This window comes from Mustela nigripes, chromosome X (assembly GCF_022355385.1).
Source record: "Mustela nigripes isolate SB6536 chromosome X, MUSNIG.SB6536, whole genome shotgun sequence".
Lineage (NCBI taxonomy): Eukaryota > Metazoa > Chordata > Mammalia > Carnivora > Mustelidae > Mustela > Mustela nigripes.
Genome location: NC_081575.1, coordinates 65,729,311 through 65,738,129, shown reverse-complemented (window position 1 = coordinate 65,738,129; position 8,819 = coordinate 65,729,311).

Genomic DNA, 8,819 nt, shown 5'->3' with positions numbered 1-8,819 from the left:
AAATAAGTGCCCTGGTCTCCTCAGAGTCCAACACTTTTTCCATGATAGTACTAGTCTACATTGGCACAAGAACTTGTCTGTTCTTTGTCACTTTTGAGGAATGAGGCAATGGGAAAACAGAGACTGGTAAGATGGTACACTATCAAACTCATGTTAGTAATGGCCTTAATTTCATTGCTAAAGGCTAATTAATTTGAATATGTGAACAAAATGGCTAAGAGATCAAGTAATGGGATTGTTTTGTTTATTGACTCCCTGATAAATTACTTGGGAAAAAAAAACTCTTGCAACAAAAATCCAACCAGGGGGCAAAAATGAGATACACTAAAGAATCCATCCAGTCTTTTGTATGGGTAATAGAAGATATCTGGTTAGAGAGCAAAGATGTGTCATTTTAGAGGACGTGTATGTTTTTAAGGAGGTCATAATTATAATTTAGGAGATATTTGTATCCACCAGGATTCATGTTAAGGAGCAGAAAACCCACCTGTATTTTAGATGTAGGAAGGAGTTTAATATAAAAAATTACATGCCTACAAACTATTTGGAAGGAAAAGAGGAACAGGTTCTAGGTGGAGTCTCAAGGAATAACTCCCAGAAGAATATAGAACTAACCAACCAGAGTTCTGTTACCACCGCTGCTGCCACCAAAGTCCTGCAGGCACATTTCCCAGTCCCCTGCCCAGGCCCCTGCCTCCCCAGCAGCCACCACCCTTCAAAAAACCACCTAACAGAGAACATGGCTGAGACTTAAGATTCCCGAGGGAAAAAAAATGGGTCAGGTGACTGCTTTGCCCTGAGCCTGCCCTCTCCCTACAAAATATACATTTCTGGCAGCTGGACATGGAGAAATAATATGAGGCCTTGCAGTGGGGACCTGTCCTCTGGCTCGGGGCTTGAGAGTCCATTTGGACTAGTGTTTGGGCTTCTGGGGTAAGGTTGCTCTTGGATGGATGGGATGGGGGAAAGGATTGATCAGGTTTGAAATCCCTTCCCAATCCAAAATATCCCCATCTGGCTTGAGGAACCGTGGAGTGAATCTCTGTGTGGGCATCATTAAAGGTAGAGGTCCTGGTCTGGTGGGGGTTCTCTAGATGGAGGCTCCAAGCTGGTGTAAGTCATTTTCACTGTGTCTGTGTGTTCAAACCTGAGTCTTGGAGACACAGAACTGGACTTAGGGGTCTTGGTGGGTAAGGGGCTCAGATCAGAGATTCTTGGCCTAGAAGCCCTTAGGACAGGGTTTAGGAAATCCAGAATGTGGGATTACAGTGTTTCCACTGGGTGTGTGGGCTCCAGTCTCAGATTGTGAGTGTGAACTCTAGGGCCCAGGAAAATGGGGTCCCCATTAGAATTGGGACCATGGATCCATGGTTCTGGCAGCTCCAAGTAGGGCAGAATTTACAGATTACATCTCAAAACAATCAAAAAACAAAAGTAAAAACTAACCAGAATTGCTGGTACCTATGAGGCTCCAACTGCATCCATGAATTTAAGAGTACATCAAAGCAAAAGCCAAAGTGAAAAACCACAGCTTCTGCTGTCACCATCATAACTGATTATTGGCAAACAGTGCTGATGAATGAACATCAAAAGTATTTGTGTGACAAGTCTGCACAATTAATTTGTCAGGAATAGGCAAATGTAACTGGAAGGTGTCACATTTGCTTTCCAAATCTTGAGGACTCGATTCTAATTGATAGATGTTATTTTATCTCCAGAATTATGGCTGCAAGTGAGTATAGAAAGTGGACTTTTTGACTTTCCAGCTTTTCAAACAAGAAGGATAATTAAATGAAGTTTGAATAAGCTAGTCCAGAGTACTCAGCTCAGTGATACATACAGTAAAGGTTGGGGGGGAGGTATTCAATTGGGAGCTGGGAAATCTGGGATGTAGTCCTAGCTCGGTCACTGTTTTAATTTGATCTTGGGAAGATTACTTACTCTCTTGCACCCAACAGAATTTATCTAGTAGTTATTGAAGAGAAAGATTTTAAGCAAGAGAGTGATGTGGTGAACTTTGCATTTTAGAAAAATCACTTGGTCAAGAGATGATATAGACCTGCTTTAGAGTAGTTGTGGGTTAGAGAGAAATGTGACACCTTGGAGAAATATTTAAAATGTTAAAGCATTTTATAATGATAAAAAGGATGATTCATCAAGAAATTATAGCAACTAAAAACATATATACACCTAACAAAAGATCCCCAAAATGCTTAGGAAAAAAAAGACAAAATTAAATAGACAAATGAATTATCCAACAATAATAGTTGGAAACTTAATATTCTATTCATGATAATGGATGCTGCAAGTGGACAGAAAATCAACAATGATATAGAAAGCTGGAACAATACTGTCAACGACTGTTCCAACCAATAGCAGCAGAATAAACACTCTTTTCAAGCCCTCATGAAACATTTTTCCAAGATAGACCATATGTTAGGCTATAAAACAAGCTTCAATAAGTGTAAAATGATTGAAATTATACAAAGTATGTTCTCCAATCATAATGGAATGAAATTATAAATGAATAACAAAAGGAAATTTAGGGAATTCACAAAAATGTGGAAATTAAATATTGCACTCCTGAATAACCAGTGGCTTAAAGAAGTAGTCACAAGGACAATTAATAAACATTTTGAAATAAATGGAGAAAAAAACACAACGTACCAAAATTTATGGGATGCAGCTCAGAGGGAGTAGCAGTGGAGTATGGGAGTAGTGCGCAGAGGGAAGTATATAGCTGTAAGTAGCCATATAAAAACAAGAGAGATCTTGAATCAATAACCTAATCCTCCCCCTTAAGAAACTGAACAAAAAAAGAGCAAACTAAGCTTAAAGCAAACAGGAGGAAGGAATAAAAATTATAGTGAAAAAAAGAGTTTTTAAAAAAAACCCCACTATGGAAAATCGACTAAGCCAAAAGTGACTTTTTGAAAGATCAGGGAAATTGAAAAAACCTTTATCTGGACTGGCCAAGAAAAAGAGAGAAAAGACTCAAATTTCCAAAACCAGGAGTGAAAGAGAATGCATCACCACTGACCTTATAGAAATAAAAGGAGTATAAATGACTACTATGACAATGGTATGCCAATAAATTAGGTAACCTAGATGAATTAGACAAATTCCCAGAAAGACAAACTACCAAAGCTGCCTCAAAAAGAAATACAAAACCTAAATAGACCTACAACAAGTAAATAAACTAAATTAGTAATTTACAAACTTCCCACAAGAAAGACTCAGGCTAAGATGGCTTAAGTAGTGAAAATTTCCAAACATTTAAAAAAGAAATAGTATCGGGCTTCTGGGTGGCTCAGTGGGTTAAGATGCTGCCTTCAGCTCAGGTCATGATCTCAGGGTCCTGGGATCCAGTCCCGCATCGGGCTCTCTGCTCAGCAGGGAGCCTGCTTTCCTCTCTCTCTCTCTCTCTGCCTGCCTTTCTGCCTACTTGTGATCTCTCTCTGTCAAATAAATAAAATCTTTAAAAAAATAAAATAAAATAAATAAAAAAGAAATAGTATCAATTCTTTAAAAACTATTCCAAAGAGTAGAAGAGGTGGGAAGACCTCAAAAATCATTTTTTGAGATCAGTATTACTTTGAAATGACAACCAGAGATATCATCATCATCATAAAAGTGCAATAGCTCAACATTCTCTATCAATAAAGATGCAAAAACACTCAACAAAATACTAGAATGCCAAATCCAGCAGCATAAAAAGGATTACACATCTTGATCAAGCAGTATTTATCTGAGGAATGTAGGATTAGATGAATATATAAAAATAAATGCAATACACCATATTAATAGAATAAAGGACAAAACCATGTAGTCAACTCAAGAGCCACAGAAGAATTTGACAAGATCCAGAGAACGTCTATGATTAAAAAAAATGCTTAATACACCAGGAATAGGAGGAAACTTCCTCAATCTGATAAAGGGCATCTACCAAAAGCCCACAGTTAACATCATACTTAATGGTGAGACTGAATGCTTTCCCCTTTAGGTCAAGAATAACACAATGATGTTCATTTTCACAACTTCTATTCAACTGGTCGTTCTAGCAAACGTGAAGAGTCAAGGTACACTCGAGATGCAGAAATAGCACTTGACAAAATTCAACACCCCTGCATGATAAGAACATTCAACAAAGTAGAACTTCTTCACCTGATAAAGAATATGTATGAAAAACCCATAGCTAACATCTTACTTAATGATCCTAAAGGCAAAGCTTTCCCCCTAGATCAGGAAAAAGACAAGGATGTTGACTTTCAGTATTTCTATTCAGCATTGTATTGAAAGTTCTACTCAGGGCAATTAGGCAAGAAAATGCCACCCAGATTGGAAAGGAAGAATTCAAACTATCTCCATAGTCTGACATAATCTTGTCTATAGAATCTTAAGGAATCAGCTAAGAAAAACTATTGGGACTAAAAATCAGTTCAATTCAGCAAGGTTGCAGGATAAAAGATCAGTATACAAAAACAATTGTATTTTTATATACTGGAAATGAACAACCAAAAATGAAATTAGGAAAATAATTCCATTTATAATAGTATGAAAAAGAATGAAATACTTAGAAAAAAATTAGCAAAAGATACATGAGACTTACACACTGAAAACTACAAAATATTGTTGGGTGAAAATAAAAACCTAAATAAATGGAACAACATCCCGTGCTCATATATTGGATGATTTAAGATTGTTAATACTCTCCAAATCTATCCACAAGTTCCACAATATGTACTAAAATCTTAGTTTCCTTTTTTGCAGAAATTGACAAAGTGATACCTAATTTCATATGGAAATGCAAGAAACTCAGAATAGTCACAACATTTTGGAAAAGAAGAGAAAAGTACTGCAGTAATGAAGACCTTATGATACTGGTATAAAGGTAGCCATATAGATATATGAAATAGAATTGAGGTGAGTATATGAGAAACTAAGAAAACAAAGAATGACAGTAACTAAATCCATGAGACAAAAAGCTGTGCAGGTAGTGAAAATTGAACAGAGTATTCATGGCTCAGCCAAAGTAGCATTTACATACTTAAAATTACGTAAATGTTGGATAGCGACCCAACCAATAATAGGAGAAAAGTGAAGCAGTGGCAGGGGGTCGGGTTGAGGTGGAGAGTTTGAAATGTGTAAGTTTATCAGGAGGACCAAAAGTTGGTATAGGTAAGAGAGAGCTAAATGTTCATTCTCTGAAACAGAAAATCATAGATCAATTAAAAATCTAAAATTGAAACATCAAGAACTCATAAATATCATTTATAGTCATGACTCTTTAGATTGGTGTGTTCTGAACTGTGAGTTGCAATCATTTAATGTATTTGAGAGATGAATTTAATAGGTCACCACCAGCATTTATTACAAAATGAATGGAAAACGTCATAGCCAAATTATGGAAAGAGTCCAAATGAATGGAAAAAGAAGATGTGAGATACATATGTACTTATGTATATATATATATACATACATGTATATATATACATACATGTATATATATATACATACATGTATATATATATACTCCAATATATAAATATTTCACATCCAGAAGACCACACACACACACACACACACACACACTAATATTACTCAGCCATAAAGAAGAATGAAATCTTGCCATTTGCAGTGATGTAGATGGAGGTAGAAAGTTATGCTAAGTGAAATAAGTCAGTTACAGAAAGACAAAAACCAATCATTTTGCTCATATGTAGAATTTAAGAAACAGAACAGCTGAGCATAGAGAGGAAAAAGAGGCAAACCATGAAAAAGACTCTTAACTATTCAGAACAAGCTGAGGGTTACTGGAGGGGAGGGGAGCAGAGGAGATTAAATAGGGGATGGGTATTAAGGAGGGCATTTGTGGTGATGAGAACTGGGTGTTGCATGTAAGTGATGAGTTACTAAATTCTACATCTGAAACTAATACTACATTGTGTGCTAACTAACTAGAAGTTAATAAGAACTTGAAAAAGAAAATAAAAATAAAACTAGGGTGTTTCCCTGAAGGGGGAACAAAAAGATTTGCAAGGGCTCACAAATTCATCACCTCTCTTCAAAATTTCATGTTGTCTTCCCGTAATATTAAGTTGAATTAGATTTTCAGGATCTCAAGTTTCAGGAAAAACAGGGAAGAATATATTTCCTTATAGAAATCATTTGCTCTTCTGGGGCACCTGGGTGGTTCATTCGGTTAAGCATCTGCCTTTGGCTCAGGTTGTAAGCTCAGGGTCCTGGGATTGAGTCCTGCTTTGGGCTCCCTGCTCACTTGGGAGCCTGGGTTCTCCCTCGACTCCCCACTTGTGCCCTCTCTTGCTATCTCTGTCTTTCTCAAATAAAGAAAATCTAAAAAAAAAAAAAAAAAAAAAGAAATCATTTGCCCTTCTAATTCAAAATGTATGCCACAGTGTCTAGTGTACTGTACATATTAGATGAATATTAATTTCCTCTTTCCCCTCATCTTACCCAACAGTTCTAGGCTAGAAAATACAACTGGTGATATAATGTACTTAAGGTATATAGATATAGATATATAAATTTCATAGTTACTTCATCATTTTAAGTTCCCTTTTGCCATATGCATCTTTTACACATTCTGGTGTATAACTTACATTATTATATGATCCTAATTTTTAGGTGGGTTTTATTTTAAATTTACTGGAAGTTTCTAAATTAGAAAAATTAATGGATAGAGAACTCGTTAAATTTTCTAGTTGTATCACTTATGGTACTTTGTGTTTTATAAGAAATGTGTCCATTTTGTTAGATTATCAAATTTATTGGTATGAGTAAATTGTTCTTTTAATACCTAAAATAAAAGAAAACATCAAAGGGAATTGCACACATTAAAGGTAAATATTTTCCTAAAATTTGAGTTATAACACACACACCTATATCCTCTATCATGATGTAAAATGCATATCTTACTTCATGTCTTAATTAAAACTGTTTGAAAATCAATACTTTAAACTGTGGGCATGAATTACTTTAATACAGGTATAAACCTAAAGGGAAATATATGTGTGATAATTCATAAGTTTAATTTAATAAACACATATCAAATTTTGAAACACAGAGAGATTCTTTTGTCTTTTGAAACCCCATTTATGCAGCATCATTTAATTGTTTATGAATAAAACTCATTTCATTACTATATATATGGCAAATGCTCATGCTCTTTGGCTCTAAACGTTTATTAATTTTTGAAAATATTTATCTTTGTCATTGCATTTATGGAACCAGTTGCAAACTCCAATTAAGACATATTGAAAATAAAAACCAATGGCTACATATACTATTCTTATGTCTGTTTTACCAAATATATTTGTGTTGTGGGCCTGAGAAAAATTAATATGCAAAACACATAGTTAACTAGTAACTTAAAGAAAAATGTTTATTGTGAGTTTTAAAAATTACCAATAACAGGGGCACCTGGGTGGCTCAGAGGGTCATGATCCCAGGGTCTTGGGATTGAGTCCCTCATTGGAAAGCCTGCTTCTGCCTCTCCCTCTACTGTTCCACCTGCTTGTGCTCTCTCGCTTTCTCTGTCAAATAAATAAATAAAATTTAAAATAAAATAAAATAAAATAAAATTACCAATGACCTAAACTCTTTCAAAAGTTGCAAAGTACAGAGAAGGAAAATAAGGAGAAAAAAATTGTATTCAATCATGTAAATCCAAAATAGCTATGGTTGATATTTCAGTGTCTAGTATTCCATACTTACTTGTATGTTTATATAAATGAACATGTCCATAAATCTTTATGCAGTTTATGTAAGATATAAACAATTTGGAAAACAACAGAGAGGAAATGTGCCCAATATTTAAATTACAGTTTTGTAATTTATTTTCCAAGTGATAGTGTTTTTTGTATTGAGCTTGTAACAAGCTTCCATCTTGTTATGTTTTATAACTTAAATGGTGGTGATTATGTTGAAAACTAGGATTCCCTCAATAAAATCTGCAAGATTGTGAGTAAGTATCACTGTGGCATTTCTTTTAAAGATTTTATTTATTTGACAGAGAGAGAAGAGGAGAGCACCACGTAGGGGGAGAGGCAGAGGGAGAAACAGATTCCCCCCTGAGCAGGGACCTGGACTCCGGGCTGGCTCCAGGAACTCTGTGATCATGACCTGAGCCAAAGCTGACCCTAAACCGTCTGAGCCACCCAGGTGCCCCTCACTGTGGCATTTTAAAGATTTTTTTTCCTACCTTATGTGTCATATATATATATACACGACACATAAGGTCATATATACATATATGTATATGACACATATACATACATATATATGACACATATATATGACACATAAGGTATATAAATATATATGACACATAAGGTAGGAAAAAATTTGTATTTTATTTCTTTAAAACAAAAAAGAAGGTTGGAACTAACTTACTATAGTTTCTTTCATTTACTGGATTAGCTACATCTCACGTATTTTTCCTAGGTCTGTAGGGCATATGTAAAAACGTTCTCATCTACTAGATCAAGAAGATCTAATTCTTAAGTGTAAGTAATCTTATAGGGTATATTTTCTGAAAAGGGAAGGATTCAAACAACCTTAAAGACCCACGTGTTTATTTTTTTAAAAAGGACAGAAAACAGGGTGCCTGGCTGGCTCAGTTAGTTGAGCGACTGCCCTTGGCTCAGGTAATGATCCTGGACTGCCAGGATGGAGTCCCACAGCGGGCTTTCTGCTCAGCAGGGGGTCTGCTTCTCCTTCTGACCTTCTCCCTCTCATGATTACTCTCTCTCATATTCTTTCTCTCTCAAATAAATAAATAAATCTTTAAAAAAAGGCAG